Source organism: Hyla sarda, chromosome 2 (assembly GCF_029499605.1).
Source record: "Hyla sarda isolate aHylSar1 chromosome 2, aHylSar1.hap1, whole genome shotgun sequence".
In the NCBI taxonomy this organism is placed as follows: domain Eukaryota; kingdom Metazoa; phylum Chordata; class Amphibia; order Anura; family Hylidae; genus Hyla; species Hyla sarda.
In genome coordinates this window covers 95148857-95168363 of record NC_079190.1, presented here as the reverse complement: position 1 = coordinate 95168363, position 19507 = coordinate 95148857, and the positions used below count along the sequence as shown (strand labels likewise).

Below are 19507 nucleotides of genomic sequence, written 5' to 3'. Positions count from 1 at the left end.
TAGAGTACCCCTTTGAGCAGTGGTGAGGTTATGTTGGGAGTTGTAGTTTCACTGACCTAATTGTAGAACTTACAAGTGACTACAGCTCTGATAGGACATAGAGAGGAGAATGTACAATGATATCAGTGATTACAGATGACCTCTTCCCTATAGTGAGGAGAATACACAATGATATCAGTGACTACAGGTGACGTCTTTTCTACAGTGAGGAGAATACACAATAATATCAGTGACAACAGGTGATGTCTTCTCTATATTGAGGAGAATACACAATGATATCAGTGATTATAGGTGACGTATTCTCTATAGTGAGGAGAATACACAATGATATCAGTGACTACAGGTGACGTCTTCTCTATAGTGAGGAGAATACACAATAATATCAGTGACTACAGGTGACGTCTTCACTATAGTGAGGAGAATACACAATGATATCAGTGATTACAGGTTACATCTTCTCTCTAGTGAGGAGAATACACAGTGATATCAGTGACTACAGGTGACGTCTTCTCTATAGTGAGGAGAATACACAATGAGATCAGTGACTACAGGTGACGTCTTCTCTATAGTGAGGAGAATACACAATGATATCAGTGATTACAGGTGACGTCTTCTCTATAGTCTTCCCTTATCTAATTCAGATGGTACATACCGCCGGGTCCAGCTAAAACTTCTCTCTGCAGAATGTGACGCCCAGACGTCTCCTCACTATGTCAGCGCATTCTCATCCTCTATATGAAAACAAGTATTATTATAAACCTGCCAGACACTGTATCCTCTAAATATAATACTACTATACACTACACTCTTTGATTATAAACTTTCCATACACCGTACCCACTGAATATAATACTACCACACATCTGTACATTCTGAATATAATACCAACACATACTGTACCCTCTGAATATAAATCTGCCACACACTGTACCCTCTGAATATAAATCTTCCACATATTGTACCCCTGAATATAATACCGCCACACACTGTACCCTCTGAATATAATACTACCACCCACTGCGCCCTCTGAATATAATACTTAGAGATGAGCGAACTTACAGTAAATTTGATTCGTCACGAACTTCTCGGCTCGCCAGTTGATAACTTTTCCTGCATAAATTAGTTCAGCTTTCAGGTGCTCTGGTGGGCTGGAAAAGGTGGATACAGTCCTAGGAGACTCTTTCCTAGGAATGTATCCACCTTTTCCAGCCCACCGGAGCACCTGAAGGCTTAACTAATTAACGCAGGATAAGTTATCAACTGCCGAGCCGAGAAGTTTGTGACGAATCAAATTTACTGTAAGTTCGCTCATCTCTAATAATACTACCACAAACTGCGCCCTCTGAATATAACATTGCCATACAGTGCACCCTCTGAATATAATACCATAACTGCAGTAACACCCCTCAACATCCGTTAGCTGATGCTATTACCACTGGAGGGGGGTATTGGTGATGTTGCTAGTGGATGATGGGGGTGCTACTACTGGGGGGGTGTTGCTGGAGGATGATTAGGGTGCTACTGGCCATCCCCCCTGGCAGTATCACCCCCATCATCCATCGGCAGGATCATCCTACTGGCAGGAGCACCGCCATCATCCACCATCAGGATCTGCTGATGGAGGTGCTACTGCTGGGGGGGGGGGGGGTTGCTGGTGGATGATGAGGGTGCTACTGCCAGGGGGGGAGCATAAGGTAGGCAGCAGTTCCCCCACATTAGTTAGCAATTTCCCCACATTAGGTAGCACAGATTCCCCACATTAGGTAGCAATTTCCCCAAATTAGGTAGCACAGATTCCCCACATTAGGTAGCAGTTTCCCCACATTAGGTAGCATAGATTGCCCACATTCGGTAGCACAGATTCCCCACATAAGGTAGCATAGACTCCCCACATTTGGTAACACAGATTCCCCACATTAGGTAGCAGTCTCCCCACATTAGGTAGCATAGACTCCGCACATTTGGTAGTAGTTTCCCCACATTAGGCCGCAGGTTCCCCACAATGGGTCAAAGTCTCCCCACATTAAATCGCTGGTTCAACCCCCCCCCCCCCCCACACACACACACAGTCACACACAGAGAGAGTCACACAAACACACACAGTCACATACACACACACAGACAGAGATAGAGACAGACAGAGAGACAGACAGACAGACAGACACACACACTCATCCGTCCAGCGCAGCGCTCCTTCTAACCGGGCGCCCTGTGATGTAACTGACGTCCTCCTGCGCGGCCATGCGGTGTGACGTCATGCCGGCGCAGACTTGGGAGCGGAGGCCGGGCATGTTGCTGGTGAAGGCGAGGGGGGGGGGGGGTGATGACGGACGGGCGCACAGTGCAGGTGAAGGCCGGGGGGGGGGTGCTGACGGACGGGCGCACAGTGCAGGTGAAGGCGGGGGGGGGGGGGGTGTTGACGGACGGGCGCACCGCACACACAGCGCCGGGGGGGGGGGAGCTGACGGACGGGAGGCCGGTCGGGCAGATGGGGGTGATTCTGTGGAGCGTCTTGGTGTCACCCCATTAGGTTGGTGTCACCCGGTGCGGGCCGCACCCCCCGCACCCGGGTCGCAACACCACTGCACTCTGTCACACAATTCTGAGCAGCAGAAGTTTTGTGGAGCAAAAAAAAATAAACTCAATTGGGCTGAACAATGAGGAGATAAGATGCTTCAGAAAGTTCAGGCAGCTTGGAGATCTGTATGAGGCAGCTGACAGCTATCTGCCACTCTCTGCTGCAATGCTCAATAACGTGAATAGGAGGTTTAGCTATCAATGATCCTTCTCAGAGTAACAGCAAAGCACTCTGCACTCCTGTCTTTCCCTAATGCTGATGTGACTAGCAGTTGCAGTGTAACGCTGTGGTATGAGCTATTCACACACACACAGTCCCGTCCTCTCCATCTGAGTGCATAGATGAAATGAAGAGAGACAAGATGGGGTTGTGACATCACAGGGGTCAGTGAACACTGATAGGCTGCATCTCACATGTGATTCAGGGTCAGCCCGCCTACCTTCATTCCCGCCGCTGTTTCCCGCTCTCCCATAATCCCCTGCCCCATGTACTCACATGGGGATCCGCCATCTTAGGTCTCCAATAGCCTGGAACGCTGTAAAATGGAGTTTAATGAAGCAATTCATTTTTCATGAAATTCGTAACGAATTCGGGTTCATCAACTTCGATTCGCTCATCTCTAGTTATGCACTTGGGTCACGTACATGTACATAGTATTTGCCTCTGTATAAATCATTAGCGAGACCACATATGGAGTATTGTGTCCAATTTTGGGCACCGTTCTATGAGAAGGACATGGATGAACTGGGATGATTACAGGACCAAGACAGGTTATCAAGCTTGGGGTTATTTAATTTGGAGAAAAGACGTGTTAGGGGTGATCTGATCATAATGTACAAGTATTAAGCCTGTTAAGGCTGTATTTGTGTGAGGAGCATGAATATACTACACTCCTCCATCTCTAAGTGGGGGGTACATGACTTTATGCGAGGGGGCATGAGTATATATGTTCGGACCTCTGACGCCCGCTTTCCAGCTCTGAGCCTCGCTGTTCCTGTAGCTAAGTCAGGCGGCGCGTTGTTCACATCTCCCGTAGCCCCTTTGGCTACCTCTCGACGAGATGCTTGGCTGCCCGCCACCCACTGTGGTAAGATCGTGGCTTACCTCCGATGCAGAGTCACCACTGGTGGGCTGATGTCTAAGAGATGCATAGCGTCTCTCAGCCTTGTTGGCTGATTTTGCAGTCTCCGGAACAGGGTGTGGAGATATTTCTCCACTCCTTGCAGGCCCGTTGTTCCTCATTCTGGAGGCAGTCACTTGTCCCACATTGGGCTGGTAAGAGTCTCCTGCGGTGCAGATGCCCGCCGGGGGGGAAAGCTCTGGTACCGGATCAGGCGTCTGGCAGCCACGCTTGATACTTACAGGGCAACATTCTATCTCTGGGACATTACCCCTTTCAATTACATTTGCTACACTATATATGTTCACCATTACGTTTTTTCCATGCATACGTTACTACACCACACACGGCTACTTCAATTCACATACCATGCACACGGTCTCTACAAAACACACTTACCATGCTTATGTCATGGTTTCACGAATACATATACATTCATAGCATTTAAAGTGTGTATACGTCCATAGCACTTACAGTGTGTGTATACAGTCATAGCATTTATAGCGTGTATACGGTTATAGCTTTTTTTTTGTGTGTAAACAGTCATAGCATTTATATTATGTATACATTCATAGCATGTATAGTGGGTAAACATTCATGGCATGTATTGTTGTGCAGTAATAACTGAGTTATTAATTATGATCATAAAAATATTAATTATAAAAAAACATTTTTGGGAAAATTATCCAAATTTATCAAAATTATGACCTGGCGAATTATAATAAAATAATCAATACAATTCACATCTGAGTCCGACTATTTCCTCAGATATCAAGTTCTTTTATGACGGGATGACATTAACAATAAGGATGCAGTTTTGCAATATACAATAATACACAGGTATTATCAAAATATACAGATTTATTGGTTATAAGGTTATAAACATAAAGGAGTAATAAACAATGATATATTCAAATGAATATCAATTAGATATGTTAGTAAACTTTATAAACTGTTTAATTGATTACATATCAGTAGAACAATATATGTGAGTAGTGAGCAACTATGTTACAAAACAACATGAGTTCTAGGTTAGGATATCATTTAAGAAAACGGTTATACATCGCTCTGTCCAGAGGAACCTCATGATATCAAGATGGGCAATATTTAATCATAGACATATCAATATGGAATGCAAAATACACTCCCCGTCCCCTTCTAACAAACTACAAATCACATGATTCCAAGAATGGACAAATCCATTGTTAGAAATGTCAGAATCAATAAAACTTATCTTAGCTACGATGGAGAAATGATCATGCCAGGGTTTTACATAAAAAGTGGATTATTTATTAACTAATGAGTAAATATGGCACTTATACATACATAGGTATACTATATCTTATTACAATGATTAGTTTATTTACTGTGTAGGAGTTTTCTTAGTAATGATAGAGGTTAATGTCCAGATAATCACATCTCACCATCTCAGGTCTAGTCAATCCATACAAAATAATGGATTCATCTTGCTTCCTTGTCTAAGATGGCCGCCTCCTTCCATCTGGTCAGTTGTCCTAGTGTCTTCATCCACGCCTCCTCCAGGTTGGCCTGGTCTCCTGAGCTTCCTTCCTCAGTGCCCTCCCGTGTGCTTTCTCTGGAGCCACTTATGCTCAGATGATGGTGTGTTTATGATGACTGAAGGAGTGTCCTTTATAAATCATATACGTCTATCAGTGCATGCTGGGAGTTGTAGTTTGCAACAGGTGGAAGCACACTGGTTGCAATACACTGAGTTAGGCAACAAAGTGTGTTTCGCAACCAGTGTGCCTTCAGCTGTTGCAAAACTACAACTCTCAGCATGCACTTACAGCCGAAGGGCATGCTGGGACTTGTAGTTATGCAACAGCTGAAGGCACACTACTGCAACTCCCAGCATGCCCTTTGGTAGTTTGTGCATGCTGGGGGTTGTAGTTATGCAATTTCTGGAGGCACACTTTTTTTTTCAAAAAGTGTGCCTCCAGTTGTTGCATAACTACAACCCCCAGCATGCACAAAATACGAAAGGGCATGCTTTGAGTTGTAGTTGTGCCTTCTGCTGTTGCATAACTACAACAACTCCCAGCACGGCCTTACCTCCTGCTGCTGCTGCACACACCTGATCCTGCCTGCCGCCGCTGTCTCCGCTCCAGGGGCCCCGATCCCACTGCCAATGTCGGGGATCAGGGGCCCCCACTTCATGTACATACTCCCAGCACCTGCTCTCACCCTCCAGAGTATGGGCGGAGCGGGTGCCGTTAGGAACACCCTTACAGCAGGAGTCCTGATTCGGATGGCACCTATCCCCCTCTTTTTCCAGGTGACCTGGAATCACAGCAAACTGACGATATGAATTGATTGAGGGGGTCTGTTGTCCCAGTGCAGTCCCCTGGGGCTGCAGCTGCTGACCTCCCTTTTATGGATTCCTTAGATTGTTCCCCCCCCCGTGGAGCAGCGGTGTGGTGCAGCTTGTCCCCCTGATGTTCATCACATACGGAGGTCCCGGGGCCGTGATCACTGGTTTAGTTTCTGGTCCTCCTCCTGGGCTCGGGCCGCGGTCGGTGTGGTGGCTCATCCATTTACTCGGACTATTGACGCAGGAGGCATCGTGGACATCGGGATGTTCTTAACCGGGGAAGTTCCAGGTGGTCCAGGTCCCCTTCTTCCTCGGGCAGCAGTTCCTGGACTTCCCGCTCAGATCGCCTTTCCTGGAGGAGCAGAGTGAGGCGGGAGCCTTCTTGGTCAGCTGGCCGGTCCTCCAGCCCAGGCAGTCGGTCTGGCACAGTTGAGGTGCCCCCTCTGGCGGTGGCCTCACTGGGAACGGCCGTTGAGGAGGGTGTTTCAGCTAAAGTATCTTCGCCTTCCATGTCTGTGCAGGTTGCGCCCGGTAAGTTTGATTTTGTGGGGGCTTTGGGATTGGGCGAGGGGTGGGGAGAGTTGTTACCCGCCCTTAAGGCCTTGTTGGCTTACTTGGAGCCTGGACCCTCCACCTCTACCGTTAGCGCCCCCCCCCCCTGTTAAGCGGTTTCCTTCCCCTCCCCAGGTGGGTGTATATAAGGACACTTTTTTCTGCGGTATCCCCCCTGGGTGCGCATGTAGATGATGAGATCAAGCGCAAAATTTGGGGGAACCAGTAGATTGATCTTTGCTGTCCGTGGATCAACATACTGTGGACAAGGAACGTAGGTCTTTTTCCGACAAGCCTACGGACAGAAATCCCAGATTTGCCAAGACCATGGATAACTGGCTGCAGGTTTTTGCGGTTTTGGGTTCCATTATGGGCCAGCAGCATCCTGAGCATTGCTTGGAACTGTTTGTCTATATGAACCCTATTTTTAGTGCCCATAAGTCCCACAGGGGTAGTGCTTGGTGGCGCCATGACAAAATAATTTTGTTGCCTTTTGTCCCTTCAGCCTGAGGTGAGTTGGGGGGGGTTAAGGCCACTGATGTGTGGCTGCGCCTTATGATGGCGCAGAAGACGTCCCCTTTTCAGTCCAGGGACACTTCCTCTCAGTTTGGCTCTGCTGGGGCAGTCTCAGTCTGGCTCCCCCAGCTTGTGAAAGTACAAGCACAAATGCTGCCGTTAGATGCTCCAGGGTCCCGCAGCAGACCCCTGGACCTTCAGGTTGGGCTGAGGGGATGGACGTCAGTGGACGTGGATGAGATGTCCCCGTGGCTAGACAGGTATCAATATAGAGGAGCCGAGTTGTTGTTGAACGGTTTTGGTTATGGTTTTTTTCATTCCCTTTTTGCCCTCTCCTTCCCCCAATTGTCTCCTAATTTGAAATCCAAGTTTCCAGAGGCTTTACGGGAGAATGTGCGGAAGGAAGCGGATTTGGGTAGGTTTGAAGGTCCTTTTGATTCCCCCCTTTTCGGAACTTGCATGTTTCTCTGTTGGGTGTTGTACCTAAGAGGGAGGTTGGCAAGTTCCGTCTGATTCCCCATTTGTCATATCCACGCGGTTCATTGGTAAATTATGGCATCTCCAATGAGGACACCTCTGTGTCCTGTGTTTCATTCAATAGGGCGATTAACTTGGTCTGCCAGGCCAGTAGGGGCGCCCTTATGGCTAAGACTGATGTTGAGTCGGCCTTCCGCCTCCTCCCGGTTCACCAGGAATGCTATTATTTGCTGGGGTGCCGTGTCAATGGCCTTTTTTACTATGACACTTGTTTGCCGATGGGTTGTTCGATTTCCTGTCATTTCTTTGAGTTATATAGCACTTTCCCTAGTGGTTTGTTCGTTTTTAGTTTTTTTTAGCCCAGTTATCACCGATAACTCATAATTGTTCACTTATTAGTAACTCATAATTGTTCCTCTCCATGGAAATCTTTAGTAAAAGGCGAAAGATTTATTCGAAAACCAGAGTATATTGGGTTGTTTGTTTTGAGGTGGGTTGTTAGTCCATTATTCATTACTTGGACAGGGTTCTGACCAATGTGGCTTCCTTCTTTCCACGATTTGTTATTTTATGAAACAGTTTGGTGTTTCTTTGTCTCCTGAGAAGATGGAGGGGCCCGCCACAGTAATTTCTTCTTGGGCATCGAGATTGATTCTTTTTGTATGGTTTTCCGTATTCCGGCAGACAAGCTTACCAAGCTCCTGGACCTGGTTGAGGGTTTTTGGGGTTAAGAAGGTTACTTTAAACGTCTTCAATCTCTACTTGTATTTTTGATGTTTGCCTGTAGGGTCATGCCTATGGGCAGGGTCTTCTCCCGGCGGATTTCCCTGGCCACAAAAGGGGTGTGGCATCCGGATCACTGGATTTGCCTTACATCCCCTTTGCAGGCACACTTTATGGCAGTTTGGGGAGGCAAACAATGGTGAGTTGTCCCTGTTCACTGATGCATCCAGGTCCTGCAGTTTTGGAGCCATTTTGAGTCCGGACTGGTGTGCGTAAGCTTGGGTTTCTGAGTGGAGGGAAAAAGGTTAGTGTGGGAACCTTACGTTGCTTGAGCTGTTCCCCATTGTGGTGGCCGTTGAGCTATGGGGTTCACGTTTGGGTAACGGTAAGGTTTGTTTTTGGACCGACAACGTCAGTGTGGTCCACTGTATCAACAATCTCACTTCCTCCTCTCTGCTGATGTTGGCTCTTCTTCATCATTTGGTCCTTCATTGTTTGGAGTTCAATACTTGGTTTAGGGCCCACCATGTTCCAGGTGTTGACAATGTTGTTGCTGAGGCTCTCTCTCGCTTTCCTATTCAGGAGTTATGATCCCTGTGTCCAGAGGCTGCAGAGGTGAGCTGTCCGTGCCCTTGTTTGATCTGGGATGTGGTAAACAACTGCTGTTGCCCCTAATCTCGTCATCTGTCGCACCTGCGACGTGGAACGGACATGGTAAGGCAAATGGCTGAGATTTGTTGATGACCGAGCTGTTGATGTTGATGATGCACTCCTGATGGCTGGAGGTAACTGTCTCTTATCCGTTGTGGTTGCAGGGCCTGGGTTTGTCTGCTGTGGTGGCCCGGTGGAATTTGGCTGGCCTTAGTTTTCATTTTAAGCTTAGGGGCTGGCCTAATGTGACTAAGAGGCTTAGTATTCAACAGGCCCTGAAGGGCTGGCAGCATGGGTATGTTCGGCAAAAGTGTAGACGCCCCATTACTTGTGACCTTCTTGGTTCTTTTTTGTCCATTACTGGTTCCCTGTGTTCCTTTGTGTTCCTCTGTGTTTGAGGCCCGTTTGTTTGATGCTGCATTTTGCCTGGCATTTTTTGGATCTTTAAGAATCGGTGAGTTGGTTCCGGTTTCTGGGCGGGTTTTGGGTGTTTTTTTTTGGAGGATGTTATTTGTGCTACCGAGGTTGTTCAGGTTTGGGTGCGTCGGTCTAAGACTATCCCCTGGGTGTGGGTGGGCTTGGCTCCAGTTGAAGGAAGTGGGTGGTTTGGTCCATCCGTTCAGGCTGTGTCTAGTTATTTGGAGGTTAGTGTTGGTGAAAAAAAATTTCTGGCTCATTCTGATAACTCTCTTCTTACCAGTTTCCAGTTTCAGCAGGTTTTTAAGTCTTGTCTTGTTGAAGTTGGTGCCCATTCTTCTGAATTCGGTATGAATTCTTTCAGGATTGGTGCAGCTATGGAGGCGGCTAGGGCGGGCCTTCCACCTTCTGAGATTCAGAGAATCGGGAGGTGGAAGTCCGCTTGTTATACTGAATACATTTGTCCTGAGTTAGTTTTGTGACACTTTCTTTTCCAGGTTCTTGTCCTCCTGTGGTGTACCTGCTGGGCAATTCTTATATCCATCTGGGGGCTCAGAGGGCTGAGTGTCGTCCTGGTGGCAATTCCCTTGGCTTTCGCAACATTGACCTGCACTGGAGAAGTATAAGAGGTTTGCGCTAGCTTGGGGTTCTGTCTGAGGCTATATCCATCAGTAGGTCTGTCCATTCCCCGGTGGTGTTGTTGCTGCAGGCATGCGGCAACAACATCTGTTTTGTTCCCATGGTTGAGCTTATCGCCTTAATGCGAGCTAATTTGGAGCGTATTGCTGGGTTTTTCACTGAATTAGTGGTGGTGGGGATCGTCCCAAGGGTGTCCTGGCAAAGCGCCCGTAATGCGGATGCTGTGGAGCATGCTCGTAGGATGGTCAACTTGCGCATGTCGCGATTTGTTCGCTCTAAGGGCTGGGTGGTTGGAAGGTGACAATCGCCGCCTTATGTCGCTGAATGATACCCATCTCAACGATATCGGGATGGACATCTTCCTCATTGGGCTGCAAGATGGGGAGGAGCAAGCCCCTTCTGTGGTGGTGGAGATTGAGAAACGGAGGATATGAGGACAGACATGCCCGCCTGACAGAATGACGGCTTGCAATACTGCACCTAATAACCTAATACCAATATCACAACGAGCAAGAGTTATACAGTTTTTTTGTGGTTAATATTTGTGGTTAATACTTCAATAAAAGCTGTGACCGACCCCTACGGTCCAGCAAAGAAACCTGGTTGTGCTTGTCGTAATTGGGCATGACGGGAGGGTCGACCTGCTCCCACCCCTCCTCCTACCCCCCCCCCCCCTTTACAGGTTAGGACCCACCTAATGCAATCTGTGCAATACCTGGCCGAATAGGCGCAGGTATTGCTGACTGCAGGGCCAGGGCATCTAGGGGTTTTTCGGGTTAATACCCGACCTGTGTGAGCTGGTAGGCGGTTCCGGGTGGCTTGTGTGTGGGAGGAGTGGGGGTGGATAGTATGCCCCCCGAACCTATATGTTCATTCCACTTCCTTCCTCTTCCTCAACGGCCACTGTGAAGCTTCCTCCTCCTCTTACCCCCCTTTACAGGTTAGGTGGGCCCATGCAGTCTTAACGGGTTAATAAAAAAGTTGGTCTGCTGTGGCCATTATACACCAACATGTTTCAGTGTTTCATTGGGTTGAGGGAAGGAGGGGTAGTGTATGGTCAGCAGCAGCAAGACTATCCCATGAGTAAAGGACAGAGTAGTAGGGTCTGCTGGAGTTTGTAGTCACATTTGTTCAGCAACCAGAATTTCTCAGAGCAGTTGGAGTGGATAGATAGTAGGAGATTTAACAAAAACTGTACAAAGAAAATTAGAGCAGTTGTCCATAACAGATTGCTTCTTTTATTTTTCTGAGGCCTTGTTAAAAAATGAAAGAAGGGAACTGATTGGCTGCTATGGGCAACTGGTCAACTTTTCCTCTGCACAGTTCTTGATAATTGTTCCCCTATGTGGGAGATCTATCAAGAAGTGTGCAGAGGAAAAGTTGACCAGTTGCCCATAGCAACCAATCTGATCCCTTCTTTCATTTTTAACAAGGCCTCAATTGTTCCCAAAGAGTCACTATAATTTCAAAATAGAGGCTGTTAAACATAAAAATAACCGTATGAGCATCATACATAAACATAGCAGGTATCACCTAGCATCCTGAGAAAACAGCAAGGGGAAAGACCTGAAGGCACCTCGCACACTCTCCACATCCTCAATCCACCTGTAAGGGGCCTCCTACTTTATCCCTGGCCATAGGTCACCGGACCCCAGGGCACCCTTTTTGGAGTACCTTCCCTATCGGGAACAACTCTACAAACTCCAAATTCCTGACTAGACCAGCCACCCTCAACTCCTCCGGCCAAGCCCCCGCACACCACTGTCCCCGAAAGTACACACCAAATCCTCTTGCTGCATCTGTGTAAAGCTCCAGATCAGCACTGGCGACCGGATGCTCAAACACCACCGAACACTCATTGTAGCAGACCAAAAACTCTTTCCAAAACCCCAAAATCTTCCCACAATTCAGCCAACAACCGCACGTAATGGTGCAGCCGCTGAACCCCCCCCCCCCCCAGGAGCAGCCGGCAAGCAAAGTTAATATGGCCCAATAACGACTGGACCTCCTGTAGCCTCAGCTTGCGCACCTTGCACACCCGTTCCACCTCACTCTTAACCCCTTAAGGACCAGGCCATTTTATACCTCAAGGACCGGAGCGTTTTTTGCAATTCTGACCACTGTCACTTTAAACATTAATAACTCTGGAATACTTTTAGTTATCATTCTGATTCCGAGATTGTTTTTTCGTGACATATTCTACTTTAACTTAGTGGTAAAATTTTATGGTAACTTGCATCCTTTCTTGGTGAAAAATCCCAAAATTTGATGAAAAAAATGAAAATTTTGCATTTTTCTAACTTTGAAGCTCTCTGCTTGTAAGGAAAATGGATATTCAAAATATATTTTTTGGGGGTTCACATATACAATATGTCTACTTTATGTTTGCATCATAAAATTTATGAGTTTTTACTTTTGGAAGATACCATAGGGCTTCAAAGTTCAGTAGCAATTTTGAAATTTTTCACAAAATTTTCAAACTCACTATTTTTCAGGGACCAGTTCAGTTTTGAAGTGGATTTGAAGGGTCTTCATATTAGAAATACCCCATAAAAGACCCCATTATAAAAACTACACCCCCTAAAGTATTCAAAAAAACATTCAGTAAGTGTATTAACCCTTTAGGTGTTTCACAGGAATAGCAGCAAAGTGAAGGAGAAAATTCAAAATCTTCATTTTTTACACTCGCATGTTCTTGTAGACCCAATTTTTGAATTTTTGCAAGGGATAAAAAGGAAAAAATTTTTACTTGTATTTGAAACCCAATTTCTCTCGAGTAAGCACATACCTCATATGTCTATGTTAATTGTTCGGCGGGCGCAGTAGAGGGCTCAGAAGGGAAGGAGCGACAAATGGTTTTTGGGGGGCATGCCGCATTTAGGAAGCCCCTATGGTGCCAGGACAGCAAAAAAAAAACACATGGCATACCATTTTGGAAACTAGACCCCTTAGGGAACGTAACAAGGGGTAAAGTGAACCTTAATACCCTACAGGTGATTCCCGACTTTTGCATATGTAAAAAAAATATATATATTTTTTTACCTAAAATGCTTGGTTTCCCAAAAATTTTACATTTTTAAAAAGGGTAATAGCAGAAAATACCCCCCAAAATTTGAAGCCCAATTCTCCCGATACAGAAAACACCTCGCATGGGGGTGAAAAGTGCTCTGCTGGTGCACTACAGGTCTCAGAAGAGAAGGAGTCACATTTGGCTTTTTGAAAGCAAATTTTGCTCTGGGGGCATGCCGCATTTAGGAAGTCCCTATGGTGCCAGAACAGCAAAAAAAAAAACACATGGCATACCATTTTGGAAACTAGACCCCTCGGGGAACGTAACAAGGGGTAATGTGAACCTTAATACCCTACAGGTGTTTCACGACTTTTGCATATGTAAAAAAATATATTTTTTTTTACCTAAAATGCTTGGTTTCCCAAAATTTTTACAATTTTAAAAAGGGTAATAGCAGAAAATACCCCCCAAAATTTGAAGCCCAATTTCTCCCGATTCAGAAAACACCCCATATGGGTGTGAAAAGTGCTCTGCTGGCGCACTACAGGTCTCAGAAGAGAAGGAGTCACATTTGGCTTTTTGAAAGCGAATTTTGCTCTGGGGGCATGCCGCATTTAGGAAGCCCCTATGGTGCCAGGACAGCAAAAAAAAAAACACATGGCATACCATTTTGGAAACTAGACCCCTCGGGGAACGTAACAAGGGGTAATGTGAACCTTAATACCCTACAGGTGTTTCACGACTTTTGCATATGTAAAAAAATATATATTTTTTTTACCTAAAATGCTTGGTTTCCCAAAATTTTTACAATTTTAAAAAGGGTAATAGCAGAAAATACCCCCCAAAATTTGAAGCCCAATTTCTCCCGATTCAGAAAACACCCCATATGGGTGTGAAAAGTGCTCTGCTGGCGCACTACAGGTCTCAGAAGAGAAGGAGTCACATTTGGCTTTTTGAAAGCGAATTTTGCTCTGGGGGCATGCCACATTTAGGAAGCCCCTATGGTGCCAGGACAGCAAAAAAAAAACACATGGCATACTATTTTGGAAACTAGACCCCTCGGGAAACGTAACAAGGGGTAATTTGAACCTTAATACCCTACAGGTGTTTCACGACTTTTGCATATGTAAAAAAATATATATTTTTTTTACCTAAAATGCTTGTTTTCCCAAAAATTTTACATTTTTTAAAAGGGTAATAGCAGAAAATACCCCCCAAAATTTGAAGCCCAATTTCTCCTGAGTACGGCGATACCCCATATGTGGCCCTAAACTGTTGCCTTGAAATACGACAGGGCTCCAAAGTGAGAGCGCCATACGCATTTGAGGCCTAAATTAGGGACTTGCATAGGGGTGGACATAGGGGTATTCTACACCAGTGATTCCCAAACAGGGTGCCTCCAGCTGTTGTAAAACTCCCAGCATGCCTGGACAGTCAACGGCTATCTGGCAATACTGGGAGTAGTTGTTTTGCAACAGCTGGAGGCTCCGTTTTGGAAACAGTGGCGTACCAGACGTTTTTCATTTTTATTGGGGAGGGGGGTTGTATAGGGGTATGTGTATATGTAGTGTTTTTTACTTTTTATTTTATTTTGTGTTAGTGTAGTGTTTTTAGGGTACAGTCGCACGGGCGGGGGGTTCACAGTAGTTTCTCGCTGGCAGTTTGAGCTACGGCAGAAAATTTGACGCAGCTCAAACTTGCAGCCGGATACTTACTGTAATCCTCCGCCCATGTGAGTGTACCCTGTACGTTCACATTGGGGGGGGGGGGGGGGACATCCAGCTGTTGCAAAACTACAACTCCCAGCATGTACGGTCTATCAGTGCATGCTGGGAGTTGTAGTTTTGCAACCGCTGGAGGCTCCGTTTTGGAAACAGTGGCGTACCAGACGTTTTTCATTTTTATTGGGGAGGGGAGGGGGGCTGTGGAGGGGTATGTGTATATGTAGTGTTTTTTACTTTTTATTTTATTTTGTGTTAGTGTAGTGTAGTGTTTTTAGGGTACAGTCGCACGGGCGGGGGGTTCACAGTAGTTTCTCGCTGGCAGTTTGAGCTGCGGCAGAAATTTTGCCGTACCTCAAACTTGCAGCCGGATACTAACTGTAATCCTCCGCCCATGTGAGTGTACCCTGTAGGTTCACATTGGGGGGGGGGGGGGGGGGAACATCCAGCTGTTGCAAAACTACAACTCCCAGCATGTACGGTCTATCAGTGCATGCTGGGAGTTGTAGTTTTGCAACAGCTGGAGGCACACTGGTTGTGAAACACCGAGTTTGGTAACAAACTCAGTGTTTTGCAACCAGTGTGCCTTCAGCTGTTGCAAAAGCTACAACCCCCAGCATGTACGGACAGCGGAAGGGCATGCTGGGTGTTGTAGTTATGCAACAGCTGGAGGCATACTACTTTGGCTGGGGATGCTGGGGATTGTAGTTATGCAACAGCTGGAGACACACTGGTTTACTACTTAACTCAGTGTGCCTTCAGCTGTTGCAAAACTACAACTCTCAACAGTCACCGACAGCCAACGGGCATGCTGGGAGTTGTAGTTATGCAACCACCAGATGCACCACTACAACTCCCAGCATGCACTTTAGCTGATTGTGCAAGCTGGGAGTTGTAGTTACACAACAGCTGAAGGTACACTTTTCCATAGAAAGAATGTGCCTCCAGCTGTTGCAAAACTACAAGTCCCAGCATGCCCATAAGGGCATGCTGGGAGTTGTGGTGGTCTGCCTCCTGCTGTTGCATAACTACAGCTCCCAGCATGCCCTTTTTGCATGCTGGGAGCTGTTGCTAAGCAACAGCAGGAGGCTGTCACTCACCTCCAACGATCCTCGCCGCACAGGTCAGTCCCTCGTCGTCTCCGCCGCCGCCGCTGCTCCTGGGGCCCCGATCCCAACAGGGGCGCCGGGGATCGGGGTCCCCAGCACCCGGGGTGCACGTCCCGCACCCGCTCACGTCCTCCGGAAGAGGGGCGGAGCGGGTTGCGGGAGTGACACCCGCAGCAGGCGCCCTGATTGGTCGGCCGGTAATCCGGCCGACGAATCAGGGCGATCGTGAGGTGGCACCAGTGCCACCTCACCCCTGCTGGCTCTGGCTGATCGGGGCCGTCTCTGACGGCCCCGATCAGCCAATAATTCCGGGTCACCGGGTCACTGGAGACCCGATTGACCCGGAATCCGCCGCAGATCGCTGGACTGAATTGTCCAGCGATCTGCGGCCATCGCCGACATGGGGGGGTCATAATGACCCCCCTGGGCGATATGCCCCGATGCCTGCTGAACGATTTCAGCAGGCATCGGGGACCGGCTCCGCTCCAGATGGTTTCGGGGGGCCGGTAAAACACATGACGTTCTCATACGTCATGTGTCCTTAAGGACTCGGAAATGGAGACGTATGAGAACGTCATGTGTCCTTAAAGGAGAAGTCCCATGTAGAAAAAGTATTGTGTTTTAAATGCAGAAGCAAAAGTTATATCACTTTGTAAATCACTGACTTCACCCATCTTGTAAGTAAAACCTGTTTTTTTAGCTTCTTTGTTCAGAGAGGAAGTTCAGCAGCTCCCTGTTCTGATGACTTGCGACCCCCCATTGAGCTGCATTATGCTGGGGGCCGTGATGTCACAATTTCCCATAGTTCTGCAGCTTAGCCAGCTCTGTGCACGGCAAGGGAACCTCCCATGTGCAGCTTCAGCCAATCATAGAAGCCCCAGTGAGCTGAGCACGTGTCTTCATCTCCTCAGCAGGGAAGCATCTGACAGCCAGCTCAGTGTTTATAAGAGCAAGAACGATGTCCCAATGTCCCGAGAAGAAGCAGAGGGGGAGGGGGAGATCCCTGCTTTCCCCTGCACTGATCACAATCTGACAGCAGGTCAGTCTGAAAGAACGATGTCCTGAGAATAGAAGCAGGGGGAGGGGAAACACTGAGCCTGCTGTTAGGAAAGTGATCAGTGTCTAGATCAGTGTAGCCCAACCAGGGTGCCTCCAGCTGTTGCAAAACTAAAACTCCCAGGCATGCTGGGAGTTGTAGTTTCACAACAGCTGGAGGCACCCTGGTTAGGAAGCACTGGTCTAGGCTGGGCTACTTCTATGATGAACTGAAAGGCATTATGGGAGACAGGAAGTCAGGGACCTCCATGGACCAGGAAGTACCGATCTTTCAGAGGGGATTGCAGGAGAAGGGAGAGGGTGAGATACATGAGGAGCAGATTGTCAGAATGATGAGCTGATGCACTTTCACATGATATAAAAAAAAAATTGTGACTTGGTCCATGATACTTCTTCTTTAAGGGGTTAAGAGCCTCCAGCTTGTTGGCAGGCAGACAACACTCCATGGCCACTGTATCAATGATGATCCCCAAAAACTGTACTGTCGCGACTGGCCCCTCTGTTTTTTCTGGCACCAAAGAAACCCCAAACCAACCTGCCACCTGCTCCATTACTTGCGCACAGCCTCGACCCAGCCGGACCGAGGAACAAAAAATCGTCCAAATAGTGCAGCACCGAGTCGGTCTGCGCCTCCTGCCGCACTACTCATTCCAAGAACGTGCTGAAGTGTTCAAAATAGGCGCAAGAAATGGAACACCCCATGGAAAAACAAAGATCCACAAAAAACTGACCTTCACACCAACACGGAAAACTGTACGGATGTACCGGTGCCCCTTTGGCCTCACCCAAACCAAAGCCTTATCAAATTAGGTATATAACATGGTGCATAACGCTGGGTCAATCCCATCATTCACCGACCCCCCCTCAGGATGGGAGAGGTGATAAATGAGGCAATATTTTTTCGGCTCTTTATTTGGCACAAGGCCTAAAGGGGAAATCAGGCAATGGAGGGGAATCAAAATGACCAGTCATCCATTCCAACGCTAGCTCCTTAAACAATTTCTCCAACACCAGCCTCGGCTGAGCCATAGCAGATGACAAGTTGCGCACTACCCCTTCAACCCCTACACTCTGTGAACCCCACACTGGAACCGGGGATCCCCCCAACCCCCAGCCCCCCACCTGCTAAGAGGGCCTGCATCCCCTGCAAAAACAATTGCAACCCAGAAAGACTATCCAGATCCCCCCCCCCCCCCCCAAAGAGCAGGAGAAGGTGGTAGATTAACCCATCCTCTCTGGCACTGTCCGACCAGGGGCCGTCACTTTTGCAGAAACTCCACAGCGAACCTCCGGAATCCGGACATCCCGATCAGAGCCAGGGGCCTCCCTGCCCGTAGCAGCAACAGCAGCAGACGAGACTGTAGTAGCAACAGCGGCAGCAGGAGAAACCGTAGCAGAAGGGTGGGAGACACCCCACCATTGCAGCAGGGGTAGACTGACCAGTCGGTCCGATCGGACGTCATCCGAGGGCCCAGCTGGATTAAGTGCCCACTGCCGCCGCTACTGAGGATCCGGGACACTCGTCCCAGATCACCAGCAGACAGTGCTGCCTTCTCCGGTATGTGCGATACATGCACATACAGGAGAAGGCGTACCCTCTTTCTGAGCCGCATCTGCAGCTTACACAGAGGAGATGTGACCTCCGCCCCCACGCAGCACAGGTGCCATTGACATCACTCATCGGTTACTGTGGAGGGGAGAAGACGCGGCCCTTGCTGCTGAGGAGATAGCTACGTGGGACATCAGGTGAGCATCATTACTTATTTCTTAACTCTGCCTATACCTATGGGGAAGAGGAGGGGGGTAACTCTGCCTATACATATGGGGAAGAGGGGGGCTAACTCTGCCTATACCTATGGGAAAGGGGGGCTAACTCTGCCTATACCTATGGGGAAGAGGAGGGGAGGGTAATTCTGCCTATACCTGTGGGGAAGAGGGGGGTGGGTAACTCTTCCATGCTTATGGGGGAAAAGAGGGGGGTAACTCTGCCTATACCTATGGGGAACGGGGGGGGGGGGTTACTCTGCCTATACCTATGGGGAAAGGGGGGAGAACTCTGCCTATACCTATGGGGAAGAGGGGGGGTAATTCTGCCTATACCTGTGGGGAAGAGGGGGGTGGGTAACTCTTCCATGCTTATGGGGGAAAAGGGGAGGGGGTAACTCTGCATATACCTATGGGGAAAGGGGGGAGAACTCTGCCTATACCTATGGGGAAGAGGGGGGTTACTCTGCCTATACCTATGGGAAAGAGGAGGGGGTAACTCTGCCTATACTTATGAGGAAAGGGGGGGGGGTAACTGCCTATACCTATGGGGAAAGGGGGGGGTAACTGCCTATACATATAGGGAAGAGGTGGGGTAACTCTGCCTATACCTATGGGAAACGGCGGGGGTAAACTCTGCCTACACCTATGGGAAAAGGGGGGAGGGGCTAACTCTGCCTATACCTATGGGGAAGAGGTGGGGGACTCTGCTGCCTATACCTAAGGAGAAAGGGGGGGTTAACTCTGTTCCTATACCTATTGGGAAGGGGGGTTAACTCTGTTGCCTATACCTATGGGGAAGGGTGGGGGCTAACTCTGCTGTCTATACCTTTGGGGAAGGG

General features: G+C 48.0%; 1 protein-coding gene and 1 pseudogene across 1 annotated transcript in view; both read right to left on the bottom strand.

Moving 5' to 3' along the window:
• LOC130357384 (glycoprotein-N-acetylgalactosamine 3-beta-galactosyltransferase 1-like) overlaps positions 1–19507 on the bottom strand; it is a 92532-nt gene that overhangs the window by 23043 nt on the left and 49982 nt on the right. The gene's annotated exons all lie outside the window — the stretch shown is intronic.
• LOC130359381 (U5 spliceosomal RNA) lies at positions 7938–8045 on the bottom strand (annotated as a pseudogene).